This window comes from Hetaerina americana, unplaced genomic scaffold, assembly GCF_022747635.1.
Source record: "Hetaerina americana unplaced genomic scaffold, ioHetAmer1.1.p SCAF_22, whole genome shotgun sequence".
Lineage (NCBI taxonomy): Eukaryota > Metazoa > Arthropoda > Insecta > Odonata > Calopterygidae > Hetaerina > Hetaerina americana.
Window position 1 is genome coordinate 1,347,690 of NW_027286786.1, and position 23,779 is coordinate 1,371,468.

The window sequence follows — 23,779 nt, forward strand, 5'->3', positions numbered from 1 at the left end:
CGATTGTAGTGGAAGAAGAGCCCCTTAGCGGGACAGATGATAGGATTTCCTGTACGCTAGAGAGCGATGGGCGAAATCGCGGGATAGATGAGCAAGATTCCTATACGCAAGATTTTGAGACCCAAAGAGCCACTACCTTAAGAGCAATTAAAGTACCTCCTCATTCAATTGTGTTAGTACAAGTTCAATGTTCCAATTTCTCAGGCAAAGATATTTCAATTTTTGAAGGGTTCCATGATGTATGTATTTTACCGATTCTCGCCTCCGTTTGTGATGATGGTTCAGTCCCTCTGCTCTTTTCTAATCCTAGTAATGACATCCAGGCACTAAAACGAGGTACCCACATAGAATATGAAATTCATAAAAAGAGTACAGAAATTCCCATTGTTAATATAGTGGAGTCAAGCGATGTTGAAATGTGGCCAGAATCGCCCAAGGACGGTGAATTGACTTCCTTGTTTGAACTAAGCTCTGTGCATCCCAATGCCCTCGAACCTTTAAAGAAACTTTCAAGTGAATTTTCGGATATATTTGTCCACGGGGACATTAAATTAGGCCCACCACTGACCCAATTTACGAGAAAAGGCATAGGATAGACTCTATCTGTCACAACCCCTGAGGAATATTGTCCATTTGAAAATTATTCCTCCATACCACGAAGCCCTCCATGGCGCCATCTGCTTGGTAAAATATGTTAGTAATTAGTAAAGATAAGGTTTATGTGAATACGGTTCTTGTAAAGACAATAGAAGGATACAAGATCCCGAAAATCGATCGGCTGTGTATGTGTGGAACTCAGTGCTATTAGTGAACTCAGTGAGAACTTAACTGTTATTTACACCAAGAAACAGCTTCACCCTGCTACCGGCGGATGGATTGTGCATTCCACAACTGTATGAAGCCGCCAGTGCAGTGGAGTTCAAACGCGTGTCTTCACTGACTTAAGTGCACAAGTGACCAGTCGAGTAAAGTTTAATACATCTTCAACATGGTGGAACATTCCTAGTGAATACGAACGATGGTTGAAGCACGAACTTTCCCTTGTGTGGAAGAAAATTTATAGGTTAAGACTTTCTGAGGTTTATTTATATTTTAGATTATGGATTGCATCACTTACGGGTACAGCCGCCGACGATCAAATTAAATCGCTGTCGAAGCAGATTTCTAGATTGGCCAGCGAATCTGAACGTCCCCTCGATGTCAGATATACCTTTCTCCCTAATGCCTTAGCCATATACAGAGACACAATATCATGTTAACGCAACCTTAAAAGCTCCTCAAGCCCTAAAATCATCTTCTGAATAAAATAATAATGCCCTTGCTCACGCTATCACACAAATAAAACTCCGCCAATAAATTGTTAGCCTTCTGCACGCCACCTTCCTCGCAATTTCACGTCTTATCCGTGAAATTCATGGTGATGGACAACCACTGAGAAATATCAGCGAGTTGGCTGAGATTGGTAAATTAACCCCGTCCATTCTCCCTCCTAAACGTCTAAGGGACAGTGCGAGAGACGTCGCCAAGAGACTGCCGTTGTACTTATTTTTCATTGGGTTCACTAGCGGGGGTGATATCTCCCTCTACGATGTGGCCCAAACGAGAGTGTTACGCCAGCCGGGAAGAATTGAACTCTTGGTCATCGTTCCCGACACGTGCAAACGGCTCACAGCAGGCCATAATAATGCATTCCGACTCACCTTACTCAGGTGTGGCCGCAAATCGTGAACGATTTGTTCGCCTACCGGCTGAATACTCTTTGCAGTTCTCAAACGGCATTACCCTGATCTGTCCTCCCGCCTATCCTATCCTAAACCTTTAGCGCCAACTCATGCAACATCGCGGTGTTTCTCGGTGTCACCACCAAAATAAAGCAACATTGTTAACTTAGGTTAGCAATTCCTCCTTTTGCTGTGCACGTGAAAGGCGAGCACCCCGGCGAATAGCGTAAGCAAGGTTACGAAGTGAACTTTCCAATGTCCCGATAAATATAGTGTTTCTGATATCTCAGGGCATGGGACCATTATATTGGCATCCGGGTGTTCAGCACACGGTGACACTCATTACCCCCCCCGTGTCGGTAACGTCGCGCAAGACTCTTCACATGCAATCCATGCACCTAAATTTCCTGTATAATAGATGTAGGCACCCTTGTTCCCTCTTTTTGTAAAAATATCTGTATTTGCACCCCAGCAAGTGGGTCTGTCCTTATTGAATGTTATATATATGTATGTATTTTTTTTTTTGCATTCATGTTCATTGGTCTGTATTCTGTTCTGTATAGTATCCTGTATTATGATTAGTGTTGCCATGTCTCTTTGAAAACCGGGGTGATGTCGCAAGGACATATCGCACGTGCAGCATCCGGCCTGCGGGGGGCCACGGGACCCTAACCCTCATGCACCCTCACCGGGCAATGGTCAAGGCCGGACTCGCCTCGACGTCACTCCTTAAGGATGAATAACGAGTACCGCACCTGCTAAGGACGGTATATAAGGGCCCCATGCCTAAGGGAGGTAGTCTTGAGTCTTGTGTCTTGCCTCGCATAGGATCGTTAGTTAGGTCGTGCTACCAGTGCGACCGGCCGGCGACCGTGTAGAGGATCGTTGACTAGGGCGTGCTACCAGTGCGACCGGCCGGCGACCGATCGTTGATTTGGGCGTGCTACCAGTGCGACCGGCCAGCGACCGTTCGTTGATTAGGGCGTGCTACCAGTGCGACCGGCCGGCGACCGATCGTTGATTAGGGCGTGCTACCAGTGCGACCGGCCGGCGACCGATCGTTGATTTGGGCGTGCTACCAGTGCGACCGGCCAGCGACCGTTCGTTGATTAGGGCGTGCTACCAGTGCGACCGGCCAGCGACCGTGAAGACCAAGCAAGGTTTACTGACTTATTCCGTGAGTGTACGTGAATTGTTATAAGTCATGCAAGGGTTTTACTGTTCTTATTGTATGTCGTGTGGGTGTCTCGACAATAAATGTATTTAAAGAGTAAGATATGACTTCATACTTTATCGACCCGTCGTTCCCCACCTATGTCCCTCGCGACACTTGGGTGTTTGTAAATGTGACATTGTTATCGTTGTTAATAGTTCGATGTAAAGGCCAAAATGTGCTGTTTTCGGACTTATACTGAATAAATAAATAAATAAATAAATAAAATAAATGTAAGTACTGTAGTGGCAGTAAGAAGTGTAACGGCGACAGTGTTCGGAGCATCAAAAATCCAATTCATCCACTGTTACATCTCCTCTGTATGAGGACGCATCCACGGTAATCGCCGGATCGCAATCCACCGAGCACATCCGCTGCGGAGGAATCCAGATTGTCCGCTTCTTCCTCTTTTTTCGACGGCTTACCCCAACATCCCCCGTGATGTCCCTTCTTCCTCATCCCTTGTTGGATTTTCTCCGAATGATATCCTCCCCACGCCACCCACGGGCCACCCCATCACCGCCCCCCCCTCTCGGAATCGGTATTCCGCGAACGTCGCGCGCGTCATCCCTCCACCCACGCGAATCCCTCCCCCCCCCGTCAACCCCCCGCCACCCCTCCCACACGCGACCTCGCCCGCCGCCCGCCCGTGAGCGCTGCCACCGCCGAAACGAGCTCCGAAATGCGGCGAGACCCCATCGGCGACACCCACAGTGTGTGTGTGTGCTGAATTGCAAAGAGGGGTTTGGAGTGGTGGGAAGGTCTTTCCTGTGTCATTATTACGAATATTGACCGCGCAATCAGGTCTGATAATGCACTAAAGATAGACAGGGTGCTTTCCAAAAGTAATGCAATTAAATTTCCCGCGTACCGGTTATGGCAGAGCCCCTGGAAAAAATACGTAGAAGTCCAAGGACAGTACTTTGCAGAATATTAATTGTTTGTGCAAATCTGTTCAATAAATTACTTGAAAAAATGAAATTATTACTTTTGGAACGCACTCAGTACGATGTAGAGAGTGATGGATTGGGGCTTATAAGACAGGGTTGTCCTTTAGTGTCCTTTTTTCAAATTGTTTTCGAATCAATATTTAAAGTGAGACTAGGGAGGGAATTAAACGGTAAGCTGACGAATTCGGACAAAATTTGGATGCCAAAAATATACTTAACTGCTCAACCGCGGGGTAGCAGTGACTTGGATGACCAGAGTCTGTCTACGATAAGACGAGACATGCGAATTGCGAAAAACCGAAATCCTATGCCGAATACTCATAATAGTAGGAGGGAAGACACCTTTGAATGAGTGGAAAAGTGAAAGTGCTTTCTTTATTTAGGATGAACATACTTTATTTGCAACCTGAGGTAATTATGAGAATACTTGAGAGGGGAAAGAGAATTTAAGAAAACAGGATGGATTTTATGAGACGGACGCGGAGTGATAACTTAGAGAAAATATAAGGAAAGAGATAAGGAGCCTCGCGTTGTGTGGAATTTTAGAATTAGGCTGATTGTTGTATTTTAAAGTTCCCGAGGTTTGGGTGTAAGGAAGTAGGAAGGAAACAGGCTCGAAAGAGAGGACCACTAATTAAGATGTGCCGTTCGGGAAAAATGGGGATATGGTGGGAACATTTAATGGAAAAAGAATTGAATGGAGGATATTTTGCGAAATTATGTGCTATCTACGGATGTAAAGTATGGAATAGAATGTCGTGTTTGCTAGCGAGAGGAAGGAAAGTACTATGGCATGACGGGAGTTGAACCGATAAAAATCCAAAGAGGAAGGCGTGAGGTAGACGGTCATCGTGTCCAATGGCGCCATAAACTTCACGGTGATGTGTCCGCAAGGCCGTCCACTCTGTAGATTACCGCATGGATTTCTGCGTTTTCATAATAGTGTCCGCGTCGAACCGTCCCCGTTCTAAGTTCTGGTGAATTTCTGCGAGATGTATTGTCGCGCGCCAATTGTCAAGGGGCGTAAAGTGGTGGCGAAAATGACTGGAGTGAACACGAAGTATTTTTAATCGCCAACGCCTTTGATTTATTCAATCCATTTTCATTGCCGCACGTGCATTAATGTGATTAAAGAATGACGCAGGAAAAAATTTCAGTTTAAATTTAATAACTTAAACAATAAGAGGCAATACTTAACCTTGTTAAAGAAGTAATAATTTCACCCTAATAATTTAGTGCAATGGGGATTACCAGTGAAGAAAAATTAAAAATATTAAGCATGTAAGTGTTATCAGAAACTTTTACGCATTATAGTAATAATATCAATCAGATCTAATTGTTTTCCACTCTTGCAATAAATAATGGCGATTAATGAATTACAATAACGTTTAAAACAATCTTTGATACTTACTCTTCCAACCTGGAATGACAATTATGAGTACACACGTCCCTTTCACCAACTTCATTGCCCTTACGCTTATTGCTCCATAATGACATATATGCAACCATTAACATTATTTTCCTGTTCCTGAAACATCTAACCGTATATTTTTGGTCGGTAAATATATTTATGATTGCTCTTTAGATTTTTTATTGTTGCTTTGGAGTACTCGGTCAATCAGTAAACTTAATTGGAAGTCTTAATGCTGCATGCATTCCTTTTCCTTAATCATTCAGGATTAGAGTACTTAAATAGCTACTTAATACTAGAAAAAAAGCAAAAAGGATGTCGATTGCGGTTCAATATTCGACGATATTTTTATCCGTTTATTGCTCTTCCTATTTAAAGCCGATCACTTATAATTTTGAAAATGAGACGCGGTACTTAAAAATTTGAAATCTAATGCTTTTTGAAAGGAATAGGTCAAACTCACTCGGACTAGCCTCGAAGGGAGGGAAAAGGAGGGAATAATTAATTCCGACCCGATGCTTTGAGTCCTCTTGCATCTCTTCTTTGGCCAGGAGAACGTGGGGCTCCGAAAGGGGGGGGCGGGAATAGAAGCACCAATAGAGCCGGCTGGATGCGGTAATTAGGAGTCCGTAATTTCTGAAATGGTGCCGGATGTGTGGGGATGGATGACGTGTTAAAAGAGATAATGGGGGAGGGTGCCCCGGTGGGGAAGGGGTTGGCGCTGGGAAGAGGGATAGGAAGGGTTTAACGTGGCAGGGGGTGTGGAAGGGGAGGGGGAGGGTGGTGGTGACGGAAAGGCGTTGGTGGTCGCGGTCGGGAAAGGAACATCCACATTCCGCGCGGTATTCAGCGTGGGTAGTAATTAATTCGGATCTGGAAAATCTTTCTCTAAAGGTTTCTGCTGGCGCCGAAGTTACAGGAGTACCAAAGATGGGTCAGGGAGGGGGGAGGGGGGAGGGGGGAGATAGGAATGCCAGCGGGAATAGGGTTAGGCTGAAAAAATCGTGTAAAAAGACCCGAGTGAGGTAAAAAAAAGTAAAAGTTAATATGACATGAATATGTAACCCTTCTCCATCTCCTATTACGTCCTTCTGGGGCCGGAGTGATGGTGTGTGTGTGTGTGTTGCTGTGAAAGACCTGAGTACTTCTGACGTAATCTAATTTAGCGCGGCATGCGACCGTGGGAGGAAGGTATACAAACGTCCATTCGAATTTGGAGAACATTTGGGAGAAGATTGCCGGAAGTAGGTCAGATCCGAAGCTGCGGTGCTCACCGTCGAGTCTCGTCGCTCTAAGCGGACCGGCGATAAATTAAACATTTCCGGGGAAAGACGGAACCGCGGAAGCGTTAAGGAGGCCGCCAAGTGCTAATTGGATTCAATTTTGCACAACGAGTTAGTTTGTTTCTAGTTATCCTCTGCTCATCTTAAATTCCTTTTCCTAGAAGACTCCAGTAATATGTGGGAGGACCTATCTAGTCGGCGTTCTCAATTAGAAAACGACTAAATGTAAATTTGTTTCAAAATAATTAAAGTTTTCATCTGGAGTCCCTGCATCGTGAAATTAATTCATTTGAATATGTTCATATTGAAAGGTTTTATCTCATGCATATGACATTATTTCAAAATTTTATTTCCACCGATAGATTTCATTTGTTATCTTTTATTTTGGATTTTTTTCTTTAAAATTTATTAAAAATGATAACTAAATTTTACAGTTCAATTCCAAAATTTCTTTGTCCTTAGCTAGATGTTTCCAGCGATAGGTGAAGAAAATCATGAGAACAGTTTCACAATCATACGGAGGGTGTAATAAATCCATCACATATCTCATCGCATTGCACCATGGGAAAAAATGAATATTCGTATTAATAGTAATTTTTCTCGTCATAAATTTTACATTTTAAAAAGATGTTATGTAATAAAGTAATGATTTTATGAGAAAACTTTAACTTAACTAATACAGCTGCCCTCATCTTCAGCAAACGCAATTGTCTGGACAATGGGGTAAATAAAAGACGCATTGTTAGATATGCCATCAGTATGCGTTCATATTCTTTGCGGGTGCTTGCTGTCTCCTTTGAGGAAACATCATAGCCATCACATCTGAATAACTCCAATAGCCTCGGAGCAAGATGCGGATTTTTTTAGACATGCCTCATTCCTCGAAGACAAAGAATGAAGACTTAAATCGTAGGTAAGCCATAAATTTGAGGCGGAAGACGCCTGGTATTTACTGAGCGGGGTCGTTCATTTTCAGGACATCCCTTGAATGCACCCCCACACACCTTTCTTCCCCCGCAAACTTCCAACTTTCACCCCTCCTCTTCCAACACTCAAACTCACCACACCATCTCCCGAGTCATACATTGTCACTGCAAGAGCTCGCCGCGAATGTGGGACCAGAAGGGATTTTCTTTCTCTTCCCCATCTCCCTCCACTCTTCTCTCTCTCTCTCTCTCTCTTTCTCTCTCTTCTCTCTCCGGAGTTCCCTGAAAAACGACATCGGGTGTGCAAAATGGGATGAAATTCCGCACCAGTCGTCCGCGATGGGAGGCGTCACCATGGCAACCGCATCAACAGCCACCTCGTCCCACCCCGTTGCCACGGGTTTCCCATCCCTCCCTCGGGCGCCTCCCCCTGTCGTCCCCACCCCACAGCCCCCCCCCGTCCCCTCCGTACCCTTCAAGGCACGACTAGGAAAACGAATCGCTCCCATCTCTAGGACACCAGGCCGTCATCCTCTCGCCACCAGGCTGCCTATTCCCGATTTTATGATCTCTCTTAATACATATACACTCACTCGCCTCGTGACATGTGCTCTCAACATTCTCATAGGATTGGCGAAGTATCCTCCGCTCCCTTTCCCTCTCTCTCCTCTCCTCACCGATTGCACGATCCGGCGTGACTCGTTTTTAAAGTCGCAATAACATTCCCCTTTAAGTATTACGATATCTCGGGCAGGTAAGGGGATTATTTATTATTCTACATATGTTCTGCCTGTAATGTGTGCGGTCAGTACAGTCTATTCACTGCGGTGCTAAATAAACGAGGGTGAAATGATATCCTTGGATAAATATATCGATATGGTTATCATGTCATAGTTGTGAGTACTCAAAGAAAAACTACGTGTCTAAAGACGCGTACGTGATATGTACTTTTATAAGTACATGTCTACATGAATAGATATTTTTTCTTCTGATAGAAGTGTCCAATTTGATTAAGTTTTTAAATATACCACTGAATAAGTAAACTTTGCATTTTGTTTTACACAAAAAGCGTAATCACACTGATACAGGTTTCGACGCATCAGCACTAACACCTGATGCTGTCGCCTGTTCGTCGACACCGGTAGTAGTGTATTAAAGTTTTTTGTGTAAAAAAACTGTTTAATTATTCAGGGATCATAATAAATTTCAAATATTTGTTCACCCTTGTTACCTCGTCAACTTATTTCTGAGTAATTTAGTAAAATTTTAATGAAGAAAACGTGAAGTTTATTGACTAAATTGAGACTGATGGAGTTTTAACAGGTCGCCAAAGATAAAGCCTTAATCTGATAATTAGAAACCTCTCGGATATTTTCAAACTTTGTCGGATTTGTTGGACTTGTCGGGAACAATTTGCGGGATTTGTCGATAATTTACCGGCCCCAGTAGCAGCGGAGTAATACCTTCGTCTGCCAACTCAGAAGTCACGGGTTCGATTCCTGCTTAAGTGGGTTTTCTTCCGCCTAAGGCTTGAGCGTTTTTTGAGAATTTTCTTTTCTGTACACGTGATGTATAGGGGTTAGATAGAAGAAGGAACTATTTAGTCTCAATCTCGCCTCAATAAAATTCGTTAAATTAATAAATGCACTCATTCTTCGGGTACTTGTCCATTTTTCGATATGTGATTAATCTCTGGATGCGGCCGCACACCATCACTACCTCTCCGCCACTTCTCCGAGAGAATTATGAAAAGGCGTGTGAAAATAGAGCTTTCGCACTCGCCTGACAAAATGCTGATGACTGTGTTGCCAAATGAGTAATAGGTTAATTTTTTTTGTCAAGGGCTTAAGTCATACTTTTTTGGCCATCCATTATTTCCATAGTACTGATAATTCTCTGATTATAATTATTGCTTGCATCAGAATCTATTTTAAATTAAGTCCCCACATTTCTGGGAAACGCGTACATTTTTGTCTCACTACATCTCATTTTGGTACTACTCCCATTGATGGCTCTCTGCATTGATTTGAAACGAAATAAGATGACCTCGTTCCCCTCCGTGCCCCCAGGGAACAACTGCTCCCGCAAATGGAAATTCCTTGTTTGTCTTTCCGAGCACCGAGACAGAAGTGACATCCCAAGAGCCCCCGCTTCCCGCTTTCTGGGGTCAAGGTACTGGCTCTTTTTCGCATTCAATCCATTTGCAATTTCAATTCTAACCCTTTGCGGGAATTCTCCGAAATTATACTATGGTGCGTGAATTCTGCCCCTAAAGGTGAGCACCCGGAATATGCTCGTTTCGAAAAGGCATTGAAAACATTATCCGGTTAGGAATGGTAGTCTCTTCACCCTCGGTGCTCTGTTGCTACCTCTGTCATCATACCTCCACGTACTTGCATGTACCCTTAATTGCAACTCAGTTCTTTAATTCCATTAGAATTATTTGGTGTTGTCCTCTAGTTTGGTTGTAGAGGAAAAACACAATGCATTAGATGTTAACCAAAACGACCAAGTTCGCATAATGCTTATCAACTTAAAATTTCGTTTTCACTCTTTCTAAGAACTATTTTCGTGAATTTTAATTGTGTATTCACTTCAAATTTTATCGTGAACTTGCAGTTCAGCATTTTCCGAGGTACTCAAGACTTTGGTGCAATACCTTTCTGCTCGTGAACTGGAGGAGAAAACTCATATATTTTGCTCGGGAGCACCAAGGAGTTCTTCAATCTTATCTTCTTCATTTAGCAGCACTTTTAACGTATTATGTACTTTAAAATTAAATTTTGAAATAAGCATGAATTAATTGTGCTCTACGCACGGTTTTCAGAATGTAATCATTACACAAAATTCTATTGAAGTATTCCAGCTTTAATTCCTTTGTTAGCCGTGTGTTGGTACTATAGTTGTAGCGGTAACTAGTTGCATAAAGAAAATATTCATGGTGCTTGTAAATGATTACAAATTTTCAAGAGTAACTTCAATTGATCCCTTTTTTTCGGCACTCTTCCCATCTCTGATTTAAAAAACTGGTTGTCTATTAAGAAAGGTATGAGTTACGGGATGAAACCATTTGGAGTGACGTTACATTTTCAAATGCATCATGTAATAATTCTTACACCGAATGTAATTTTCCCTCTTCCTTGTCATGGACATCGGATATCCTTAAAAGAGTCAGGGTTCATGTCTTGGAAGTTATATTAATTCGTAATAACAGAAACGCACTTGCCCAACATACTTGTTCTATTTACGTGATACGGCATTATCCGGTAAGTATTTTTTCTTTAACTATTTAAAGTCTGCATGCGTTTTCATATCATAAAAACACGTATCCATTATGCACAGACGAGGAGCATCTTCCAAACAAAATCCTCGTACAAACGAAGGATGCCAGAAGAGTGGAATAATTTTTCTATTTCGGAGATAGAATCGCGGGAACTGAAAATGCAATGAAGACATTGCTGCAAAACGTCGTGAGTGATGAGAATGCCTTTTGCAAAGTAACAAAAACGCATAATTTAGATGCATTCAAATCTGACGCTTGGGTATTGAAGTATACTTGTCAGATCCAAACGCCGAATATGAAGTTTTGCGAAAAGTGTAGGAAGAAGAAAAGAATGGAAAGCAGGTTATAGAAACCATCAAAAATATTTACACGCGTATTTTGAAGAACAAAATAGTTTGACGGATGATTTAATACAGTAAATGCAAAAGAAAGGTCTTCAATAATCAAAGCTGAAGCGTAAATACCATGAATGATTGACCAAGAAAAAAATTTTTCTTTAGGGCAATCCATTTATATGCTAAATCAGGCAATGCGTATTGTAAAATTGAGTCAAATGAAGAAAAGAGCATTAAAAAGTAGAACCCAAAGCCTTCTTTGCCATGAATTTGAACATGGATTTGGAGAATAAATCGGAAGAGTGGCATCAATGAGGCTCGAACTTACGCTAGAAGCCCAGGCTACGAACTCCCAAGTTAACGGCTTTCACTTCAAAACAGGCTTCAGTTGCAGATTTACGCTGGTTCCGAATAATATGGAGTCTGTTTTGCTGTTTTATTCCAAAATTGTCGGTAAATCAAGTAGGAAAGTAAGATGAAAAAATTGAAAACTGTAGGATTCGTAAAAAAAAAGGTTGGTCTTCGTGATTCGAAAGGCGCATGTAAACTCAGCAGTATTTGCTGAGTGATTTATTTCGATAGGTATGATTATTTACCGCTTATCACTGTCGGAAATAAATTTAATAGAGTTCCCTCTGGTCTTTTTATTCCTCTATTAAATGTCAGCTAATTTATAAATGTTTTTCTCGTATTCATATCAATTTAACTAAAAAAATGGAGCCTTTGAAAATACACGTTTGCCAGGTAAAAAGTTCCCATAATTCATGGTTAAGTCCAATAATGATATAAAAACATAACCGTCTCAAGACATATCTTAATTTCCTTGAATAGCGGGATAATTCCTTTGAGATAGCTCTTTCCTTTTGATTAAAAGAATCACATTCAATTTTTTGGGCTATTTATTTAAAATATCGGTCATAATTTTTCCTGAAACTTTTCAAATAAATAAAGGCATTAAGTACTCCTTCGTCATATTTCAGGATTTTTTAATGTACCTGGAAGTAAATTACATCTATTAATGTTTAACCAAGTTATCATCGGTATTCTATTTTTTTGAGACTACTATTTGTTATAATTCTAAATTGTGAAAAATCACGGCGGCGTGAAAGGAATTTGAAGAATAGATATCATATATTTCTTGCCATATTACCATGTCGCTTTGCTCATTGCGATATTTTTACTATCTGCTCCTCTATAGGTGACCACTACAGTTGCTGTATTTTTGCCACTGGTGTATTTGAATGATAACGGTATGGGTAAGTTCATCCAGTGAAGCGGTATGTACTATTAATGTTTCTGGGATTCCAGTAGTTGAATATTTTTGAAAGAAATGTTTTATTCCTAAAAAAAGGCCTATAACATTTGGTCTAATTCGCCGCCGATATTCAAGCAAGAGACAAATAACTCAGGCCAAAAGGAGACGGTGCTTGATCCCCATACACACATATGTCCCGGTAAAAAAATCATAAAAGATAGATTAATCAAATTAAATGGTATGTTTATGATATAAGCAGGATAGTGAGAAGTTGACATAAATAACTTTGCCATTACTCTATTATCATATAGTAGAAATAATTCCTTTATGAAAATTTTAGAATGTATATTTTGTCGTTCATATTTCAAAAAACTAATTTACATCAACATTGCTGTATCAGTGTTTCTGACTTTATTATTTTGCCACCACCGAGGGTAAACACGCATGCTCCATTGTAATTTGAAGTCACCGTTTTATCATTGTAAAATTTAGAAGATGAGCATTTTACATAGAATATTTAATAATAATAAATGAAGGACGTGATGCGTAATTTTTTTGTTCCATAACAGTACTTGCTGTCATGTTTCTGCAATGCGATGACGAAAATAATTGCTTGTGAAGATAGCGAATGTTTTTTGTTGAACGGGGACGGTTGCGTCGTGCGTGTATGTTCTCGCGGGGGGCATTTGACCCCTGGAACAATAAACTTTTCTCCTCCCATTACTCCTCTCCCTAGTTTTATCGCTCCACCCCCCCCCCACACCCACTCCCCACTCCCCATTCCCCCTCCCCTTTCTCCTTTAAAGCCCGTCCGTTTCACTCCATCCCCATAACCCGCTTCTTTTTTCCGCCGACGGTGGCGCCACGTTCAACCGTCCCGCCTCACCTATATGCTTTATTTATGCACCATCCATCTCGGGAGAGGCATTTTCCCAAAGGTACCAAGGACATTCCCTCCCATCTACCCCCTCCCCCCAACCCCGCCCCGCCCAAATCCCCGTGGACCCCTACAGACTCCATCATTCGGTCTTCCCTCCCCCACCTTGCCTCCTCTTATTCTCCGTTTTGGTTGTCGCTGCTATGGGAAAGCCCCATCTCCCTTTCTCTCTCCTCTCCTCTTCCTCCCTCTTTCTCGCCCCCCGCCTCTCCCATCCCGGGTCGTGCCGAGAGCTGTGTTATCGCTGCTTGAAGCGCCAGATCCCTCCCGAACGCATCAGATCGCTCTGAAGGGCTCGAGTTTAAAGATTTCAGATAATCGGACGGGAATTGAAATCACCACACGTCGTTCGAGTCATTGAGTCGGAAAAAGTTTTCCTTCTATGCGAAAATATTTGGAGAATTAATGACTAACCCGTAATGAAAAGGATGGTTAACGGTAAAAATTATCTATCGATTATTAGAGGCGCCACCGGTGGTTAACCGGAGAAGTTTTACCCCAAGATCTCCGTTTTAATTAAATATTTCCCTTCCCGACGACTATTCGTCGCATCAGTGATAGATGCATATTCGACTACGCTCCAAAGTATGTGTGTCACTTTCATTCCATTAGCCGTGTTCTTGATTTGGATGTCGCACCACATGAAACCTCGCGACCGGACTCAGTTGCCTTTCATGGCGAAGTTCCTGAATACCAGCGGCAATGCAGCATTAAATCAGATGTTAATCGCGACGATCTTGATTGACGCAATTTGATTATTGTTTTTTACTCCCTTAAGAGCGAGAAATTATTGTCGTTTCATTCCCAGAATGCCTGGGTTTCTTGAAAATACATCGGCTTAGTTTCTCTTAATTTCCATAAACTAGTTAAATGATTTTATAAATTTGAAACACGATAATTTGTTGCATCCCAAGAATCATTTTGGCATTTATCGATATCATATAACTTGGTACGATCATTTACATGTGACTACATGAGCATGAATATAATTAATGAGTACATTTTATCTTCAGGCGTTTCCCAATCATAGTTCCGTTTGAAATTGAGTGCCGGGGCTTTCTGTGCCTATTGGAAGATTATCTCGGTGAATGAATGTCCCGGGAATTCATCATTGGAGTGTATGTTTCAAAATTAAGTAGACAGTTCACTATGGAGACGCTGAGACACCTTACCAAAGGCCAATTGCTACGACGAATGAATTGGAGAGAATGTCTCGCTCCGACGGCCGCCCTTCCTCCAGGGTCAACGACCAGATGGAAATAGCAGCCGTGCCAAGAACGAGATTCAATCGAGATCACGCCACAGGGAGTTCCTACACCAGTGTCATTATAGTAATGCTAAGATTTCGAATAAAACCCCAAGGGAAAAAGGAAAAGGGGTATTAAGGCATACATGAAACCACGTAAAATTGTTAGCCATTCCAGCGATTGAAAATAGGTATTTTTCTTGCTGTAGATCTTCAGTGCATCCAATTCTTAAAAAATCCAATTCCGATGCAGCCAATGGGAATCAGTTTATTGTGTGTCACGATGAAAAAAAATCAGAACTCTTGATTTGAATTGGCCAGGATTGTCGGATATTTTATCGTTAGCAGATTGAGCTTCAAAAAGTGTAGTCAGGATTAAAGAGAGGGACTCTCTCTCTCTCTCCATATTACTCTTTTCATTATTGCCTCGAATGTTTCATGCGTTATTTACGAAATCCTCCAAATTGAATACAAATTTCAATGAAAAGGCAAATAGCAAAAAGAGCTCGCCTTCATGAGCACCGCTGGCCACAGATAAAAAGGATTCCAGAAAAAATTTGACTTCGGTTTTCTCCCATATTTCTCTCAAAAAATGCATATTTTCCCTTCAAAAGTACCGAATGAGGATTAAAGGATGATAATTTAATCCTTCCGGAAAGAGTTTAAATTTAAAGTATTATTATAGGTTATATGAAACCTGTGCAAATAAAATGCTATTTGTGGCTAATTACATCTACTCAATACCCGAGTCAATTTGAATGAGATCGATATAAACAAAAATGTTGACAAAATCAACAGGAAATATTTTTCCGGATTGAAATAGAAAAAAATATTCAGCGTTTGATTGCAATATTTTTCTGTTAAAGATCCATTTTTTTGTTGCTGTCGGTTAAATAAACTGGAGACCGGCTTCACTATCATTTCCTCGAGTCTGGAGGAATTTTCAGTAGAGAAGGAAGTTATTTCTCATTCCTCATTAGAGCGAACAGATATTTAGCCATCAAATACACAAATTGGCGCAAAATAGGATTTTTGAGTTTGTGAATATTCTAACATAACCCCCTTTCAGAAATGATGGGTATATAATGCTATCTAAGAATTAGGTCGAATGAGAGACGAAAGAACACAAAACTAACATTAAAAAAATAAAGGAGTTTTACTAGGGTGCCACCTCACCAGTACCATTCAATATAAATACACCTGTAAGTGGAAATAGGACAAGAAATTGGTAAAAAATTATCATGGCAATGAAGAAATTATCTAAAATTAATAAGGAGATCTATAATTATCATAGAACACTTCGGGAAGGCCGTTGAACAAGAATTTACTAACAAAGAAAACTGAAATTCTCGTGTTTGGATGGGAGGATGCACAACACAATGGACTTCTCAATTGGAACGAACGGTAAATTTTTTACGACCCGAGGAAATAATGTCATATGTTGATTGAGTGATTTCAGAAAATAGTAAGTGAAAATCAACTCCATCTATCGTATTCAGCGCAAAAAGGAAAATATGGTGCTCAAAAGAGAAATCGGCGTAGACAACGACATATAGTATTCTTGAAGGGATTCGTGTGGAGTGCGGCACTTTACGCAGAGGTGCTCACCCTCTCCTTAACTCTACGGCTCACGCCTTATCAAACCGATCCGCCCCCACGTCAACTCCCCCTTCTCATCAAATCACTCTCTTGTAAAACGTGTGGTTTTTAACATCGCATATAGTTATGCAGGATGCGGCACTTAACCTCCTTTTTTAAAGGTGTTTTGCTATATAAATAAGGAAGTTTTGTTTCCGCACCCCGTATTAGCAATGAATTATGAACTCACTTTTGAAAGGAATGTTATTTTATCTTAATGTGTTTTACGAAACGTATTATTGCAGTAGAAGTCAAAGCACCAGTGAAATAAATCATCACGGTGTTGACATCATCACGGGCTATCAATCCGACGATTGTTTTGCAGCGATTCTCCGATCCATCTGGCTCACTGCCAACATCTTCTGACTCTTATGACTCCTTGCACTGACGGTTACCGTTACCTGATTCTCGTAGTTCGCAATAACAATTCTTCCCCTCCATGCTTCCTTCAGTTATGATCTTCGGTAAACTATCAATTCGTTTGGATACATCCATTCAATTTCCCTCTTCCTGTAACTGCCCTCTATAGGTGGCTCTCGTCCAAGTATAACTCAGGCTGAACAGTTGACTCGATACATAACTCTTGACAAATCGTTTACAAACCAAATTATATCAATCACTTCACACCAAAAATGGAGTAATGGTTTTACCAATATCCTCTTTATTTTGAGGTTTTTGAGTTGAAATTATTTTTTTTTCGAGCACCCCAAAACATTTGATAATGCAGTTTGCGTCATGCACTGTCCCTAAGGGTACCCCTCCTCTATATAGAAAAATCGTGAGCTAATGGGAACAATTCATTAACTAGTGGCAAAGAAAACCAGGGAAAAAGATAACCCCGGGAACCTTGGGATGCTGAAGGCGGATCTGAAGATGAAATGGATAGGCAATGGTTGTAAATTAAGAAGTAAAAAGAATAGTAGACGCGTAATAGACAATGTGGGACATGATCGGGAAGAGAAGAACCAATGGTTTTGGGTGCACCTAGAGAGAGAATAGTTTTGTTGAATGGGGGCATAAAAATTAGCAAAGGTGCCACGAGGAAGATCAGTGCGCCAATGCGAGGCTCAAGCAAAGAGAGTGAGAGGACGGGATGCATATCGGGGCGTGAGGGAGTATTAGTAGGAAGGGATGGGTGAAGGGCTGCCACCAACAGTCGTCGGATTGAAATTATGCATAATGGAGATTGCCGGGAGACCAAAATATCAAACTCTAGACCAACTGACTTTACTAAATTTTTATTAGACGGCCAAATTTTACATCTAACATGGTCTTAAATTAAATGGTACCCTGTGCACATTTTTAACTGGTGACTTAATACGACCACGCAACCCTGGGAGGGACTTAAGTATTTTTATTAAGTAAAAAAAATGTACGTAGAAGATTATTCTTCCATTAACAAGATTCAATCACTTATATATTATTTTGTTATCAATGTGTTCGTGAACAAAAGTAAGACAGAAGCTTTTCCAAGGGCCGCCTAATTTCTTCTAAAAGTTAACAGGAAACCCATACCAGCTCAACGGAATGGAACGGTCGGCTAAGGGAACAGGTGAATTTTGAGCCGGCCCCTCACCACCTACCGTCGCGAACAACTGCACAACGTGACTCGATTCGTCGTGATTCTTTGAGCACGGAACCGAAATGCCAACATTTTTTGCCGTTCGACCCTTAGACCGTGGACGGAAGACGTGTCTCCCGCCCCCCCCCCCCCATTCCACGCGTCCCGTCCATTCCGTCCGACCGCTGCCCCCCCACCCTAAGATCCTGCCCGCATTATTTATGAGGTTTCTTTCCTCGGAGATGACTCCTTCAAGCGCGGTAATGGCTCTAGTTATTGCCGATTCATCCGCGGGTATTTCTCCGCCGTCTCCTTCTCCCTCCATCCGCATCCAGTCCCCTGGGACGCCGAGCGTTCGCTCCCCCGCTGCCACTCCCCCATCCAGGGGACGACGGGATCGGATGAGTGTCGCGCACAGCCATCCACTGCACCACTCCTGAGAATCCCATCCCCTCCGCCCCCCTGCCGTGCTCCCCTTTCAGGAGGACCTAGCTTCACCCCCTTCCTCCCGCTTCCAACCCCGAGGGTCCCAAAAAACCTGGCATTCCTGCCGTTCCAACCCTCTTTTCTCTTCGTCTAAACACCAACGGTTCTTCCTCCCCCACCCCCCCCAACGCCCTCCCCCTCCCCGGGGTCAATTTGCATAATATTCGCGTTTGGAAGGGAACCAGGGGGCGGGAGTTGGAAGATAGTTCTTGGTGGGTCGGAGGCCGGGGGGGTGGGGCGGCTGTATCGCAGTCGAATGTTTTATACGGTGAGCGGGGCATGAGAGGGTGGGCGTGGGGTGGGGATCGGGGGCCGTTAGAGAGGAGAGGGGTGCCCGGATGCCGGGAACCCCTGGATCCTCGAATCCAAGATTCCTTCTGCTCCCACCCCTGGGACCACGCGCACCCTCGCACGTGTGGCCGCCCCTGCGCCAAAGATCCTTCGGCGTTCACCGTGGTGCTTTTCTCTGCTCTTTTTTTTCGAGAGTTATCGAATGAAAATGCGTCCATTGCCGTCCCGTTTACCCGTAAACACTGATCCACTCCACGAGTCAAATGTTCGAAACATGAAAGCGATGGCTTCTTTCTCATTCGACACTTGCGGGTCGAAAAGTGATGTTCAGAAACAGTGGATGCCCGGATCGTGGTGCCCTTCCGACACCCCGAGGTCTCCCCTCTTGACCATTGCAGAACATCTGGCACTCCTCCGGGCTTGTCGTTCGTCTCCGTGGGCTAAGTGTGCTTGATACCTTTCTTTCTTCCGTTTTCATCCACTACTTCACGGCTCAAAACCGTTGATTTTTCGTTTAAGACTTATTTAAAAAATGATTTTTAAAACCCATGGCGAGAAATAAATGGTCTAAATAGCACTTTTTTCAGTAGTTATTACCTTTTTTGGCAGAGAATCAAACCTTTTGGTGTACATTTCCTAAAGCTAATGAAGTGTGGTCCAATGTCACTGAATGATGAACACATGCGATCATAATATCATAGATGTTTTTTGGCTTAACACCGTGGAAATCCAGTATCACTGAAGTAAGAAAAGAACAATATGCGTTTGTCGTACCTAATAAAAATGGTAGAACGATAATTTATTTTTTATAACATCAATGGCATTATAATATAAATCATGCCAATGATTTTTCGAATTTTTACAACAGAACAATTCTCGTCATAGCAATTTCACAAATCGCAAGTTCTCCAAATCATGCACATGTTAATATTTGAATTGATTTGCATACTCTGTGGTAATAGAATCACGGACTAATTTCTGATCAAAGGACTGATTCATGTGAGATCATTTCCTTTTCAATAATTTTACGGTTGACCAATTGTTTTTGGACCGGGATATAATATAGCGGCCTTACGCCCGCTGCGGTCTCGTATATTTAATAAGATCTAAATTTTCATCGGAATTTAAAAGTTTAGCACATACAGTGCATTTAATGTCGAGTTTCAATTCTTCCCTCACTGCATTCAAGTTCGTACGGAAGCCACCCTCCGAGGTCTCAGGTTCAAATCCCTACGCGATCTTTTTGCCATGCGACCGAGAAGGGTAAGTCCTTGTCCTCCAGGGCGTATATATGTACGCGGGGATACTAGGAGTGGGAGGATAGCAGCGCAGCATCTCATCTCCACAACCGAGGGGCCGGGTATCGTTGGGTCGTCGACGCAGGGTGTCTCCCTCCCAAACAAGCGTGCCTCCCCCCCTGCCCCTCCCCCCTGCTACTACCCTCCTCCACCAGTGCGCGATTTATGCCTTCCCTTCGTTCAGGATAGGTCTCCGGGAGGGAAGAATGGCCCTGCTGCACGCCCACCCCTCTCGCTCCGGCCCCTTCTCCCCGTGGTGTCGCCGTGATGCACATTCCAACGGGGACATCCTCCCTCGGATGCCCCGTCTCCCCACCCGCCCCTTATTTAATCGATATATAACGCCCCTCCTCTTCATACGCATCTACTCCTCCCCTCGCGCTCCTTAACGTGGAACGAATTGCACTCGGGTGACAATGGCGATATATATTTGCTTCGGCTACGACCCTCTTGTCGAGAGCGAGAATCGTGAACCTCTGGCGTTTGGGTTGGGAACAAATTGGTGCTCAAATAAATCCACGCATCCAGGGTCACTGAGGGATGTGGGCGCTGAGGCTCAGTCTGGATAAATACTTCACAGTAATCTGCTTTCAATACGCATTCCAGATTTATTTAGCCACCTCGTTACATACGACATCTCCTATATGTTAAATCATTCAGAGACACTAAAATAATGCCGAACCGGGTTCAACTATCCCTTTCATTGTTCAGAACAGACCAATTTCAGTACCGATTAAATTCATGTTCACCATTTTTTGGATTGAGATATTTCCTCAGATTTAATACACTTATGCAGGCTTAGGAAGAGAGGAAAAGATGAAGTGAAATGCATTATCTATTGAAAATTTAGGCATCCCTTTTATTACGTATTCCCATTTTTCTTCAGTGGTTCCTATCTTCCTTTCCAAACTCATACTCCCTACACCCTGCTTCTACTCCTTTCTTATCGTTCTGGTTAGTATTTCAACACTCCATTTCCTCAATCTACCCCAAAAGTATCCTCTTGAATTTAACGTTACACTTCATTAGTTCATTATGTTTTTTTATGATCTGAATTCACATTCGCTCCCGGCATATTAATTGCGCTGTCCCTTAATCAGTACCTGCCCAGTATAGCCTCACTGATTTCCTTTTGAACCCCCAGACATCTTCCATACCTTTCATACCTCCATGGACTTTTATGGTGACCAAAACAAGTGTTCGTTGCAATTAATCACTGTGCCCTGCAGAACTGGATTGCCTTCTCCCCGCGGTCATTTCTTGTTTCTACACCGTGGTCCACAACCTCACCAACATCTCTTCCTTCGCCTATCAAATGTTTCCATCCAGGGGCACCCGCAATTATTTATTCTAATTGACCGTATACCCAGTAAGAACATCCGGCATTATGCCTTCTAATTGATTGTATACTCTGATGGTAACTTCTTCCTTTCTGTGATTGCGTGTTGGCATGTTAGACTATACAGTGACTAAGTGCGTTGGCTCCGCTTTCACTTCTATCAATTATATTTTATCAGAGGTTTGATTTATGTTTAATACGCTTTTTCTTATCTATTTGTTAAATATTATACACATCCCTAGTAAATCTGATTTCCTATCTCGATTTCTCGCTTTTAATTTTCAACCTTCCCTGTCCTCAGCATCGTTCTAGTATTTCAAGTCCTTGTTCTAATCAGATGGTTTCTGTTCCGTTTCTTCTGTACAGCTGCCGTAGATTTCACTTTGCAAGAATTTCGTTAGGTGACGACCCCGAAACCTTGCTTCTACGGCTGCCTAGCAGAGCACACGCCCCCGCGAGACGAAGCCCGTAGTTCCAAGAACTCATCCTACTCTGATCTATGCCCATCATAGTAACATGGGATAAACAATTGAGGTGTTTTCCCGTTGCCTTCGTCAATAGTGTTTTTAACGTGACACCATCACTTACTGGCCACCCCATTTTAGTCGGATGCATTTGCAGACGCCTCACTGAGGAACAGACGCGGGCAACTTTTCATCTGGCTTCTATCCATCGACCTAGCTGGCATGGGTGACCCTACCAGGAGTAATTAGGCATAATTGCTCCCGCCAGCACATCTATTGGAGTCATCAGAGTACACAGTCCTTCCACTTCGTCAAGGTAATAATCCATCGGGAGGACATTTTTTACTATTACACTTATATACGTCATAGTGTGGAATATTAAAAAGCGTACTTCATTTCATATCATGTGATTCCATTGAGATACCACTCCAACGGTCATTTCTATGAATGCTGTTATTTCGATATGAGTTCCTCTAAGCTTAATGATCGTTGCGTAGTACCAGACCCGCGGCCCACCAAAAGAACTTCCATCGCGGAGATGAATATCGAGCGTGTTCACCGAAGTGCGCGTGGAAACGGAGTCATTTGCTGGCACACAAATGTTATTGTCAGTGTCTATGGCAATAGCAACAAAATGTTTTCTCGTACTGGCTGAATGATAAATGAATGATGACCAAATGGTTGCAAGCAACATGTAAAAGAAATGCGGCAGAATACTTACCTTATCCATTATACTGTATATAACATGCAGCTAATGGCTAAATTATTTCTGTAGTGAAGTTCTTTGAAGTCTCAATAGGATCCATGGATACTCGGGAATCCAACTACGCCCAGAATGGTCCATCGCTTTCAGAGTTGCACGTGCCCACAAGTTGATACATGCTATGATATTCCAGTCATCATCTGAGCATCTCGTCCTCGTTCAATGCTGTATCAAGAGTATGAGGAATCAGTACATTTTCATAAAAAATTCGAAATATGAGTCTCATTGTCGCTAAGTTTTTAAGATAAATAATCACCCATTAAGTAACTGTTTTACTTCTGTATTTTATTCATTTATGATACCCGATTCAAATATTATCTGATATCATGTCTGCTGCCGTTTCTTCGTACGACGCATGCTCAATTATTATCTGAATATTCATGAAATAATTCCGAGAATAAGATCGTATGCATTACCGTTGTTACTGCTCCTTTAGTACCATGGATGAGTCGCCGATAACAGCTTTTGTTAATGATAAATAAAAGTCATGTTTTTTTATTCCCATTTATAAAAAAAGCGCTTGGCAAAATTTAATCCCGGGTGCATCTCTTTTTGTTAATCCCCCATGGAATTAAGTTATTCCGAAACGCGTCATCCGGGCATCACGAGCGCCGCAGCCGAGGTGGGTCTGGGTTATTTCCCCTTCGCACATTCGCACCAAAGCGCCAAGAACCGTGGGCCTTTTCCCCTGCAGCCGTTCGCACCTGATGACAGCATAAACGCTCTCTCGCCCAGCGATTTCCGTACGAGATTCCCGTTCATATATTCCACGTCCTCTCATCCGAGGGGGCTTATACGGACTCCACCGAAGGTCGCGCCTTTCTCCCACAGTTGCCCGTGGGGAGGGGTGAGCCGATGGTTCCCGCAACGCCCCCATTACGCGCTTCAAAAGCGGTTATCCTCATGACACATTTCATTTCTCATTCTCATTTCGTTGTCTCCCTCCCCGTGGTATAATCCAGGGGCTGGCGGGGGGCCATGGCTTCATGTGATCACATGCCCCTCATAGCAAAGAACGCCCGCTTCTATTCGGTGGGCTCCAATTCTTTAGCCAGCTTAATAATATATGGTGAATTAGTCTACATTTAATTATCTACTAATGTTAAATGAAAATAATATTTTATCCTAGCTTCCTGGTGGAGGTTGGCCCTTTCGGTTGTCCTCGGTTCTTCACCCACCCACGACTGTGATATAAAATTTTAGATAAATTGCTTAATAAACTAAGAAGCCAACCAAAAAGAGATCCAAGAGGTGGCCAGTAATCAGATGGATTTTGGAATATGCCGCAATTATTTGGGATCCTAGGGAGAAAATTTGTCAAAAATAATCAAATAAATACCAGGGCAAATCCACCAGATTCGTCAAAAATTATCATAATA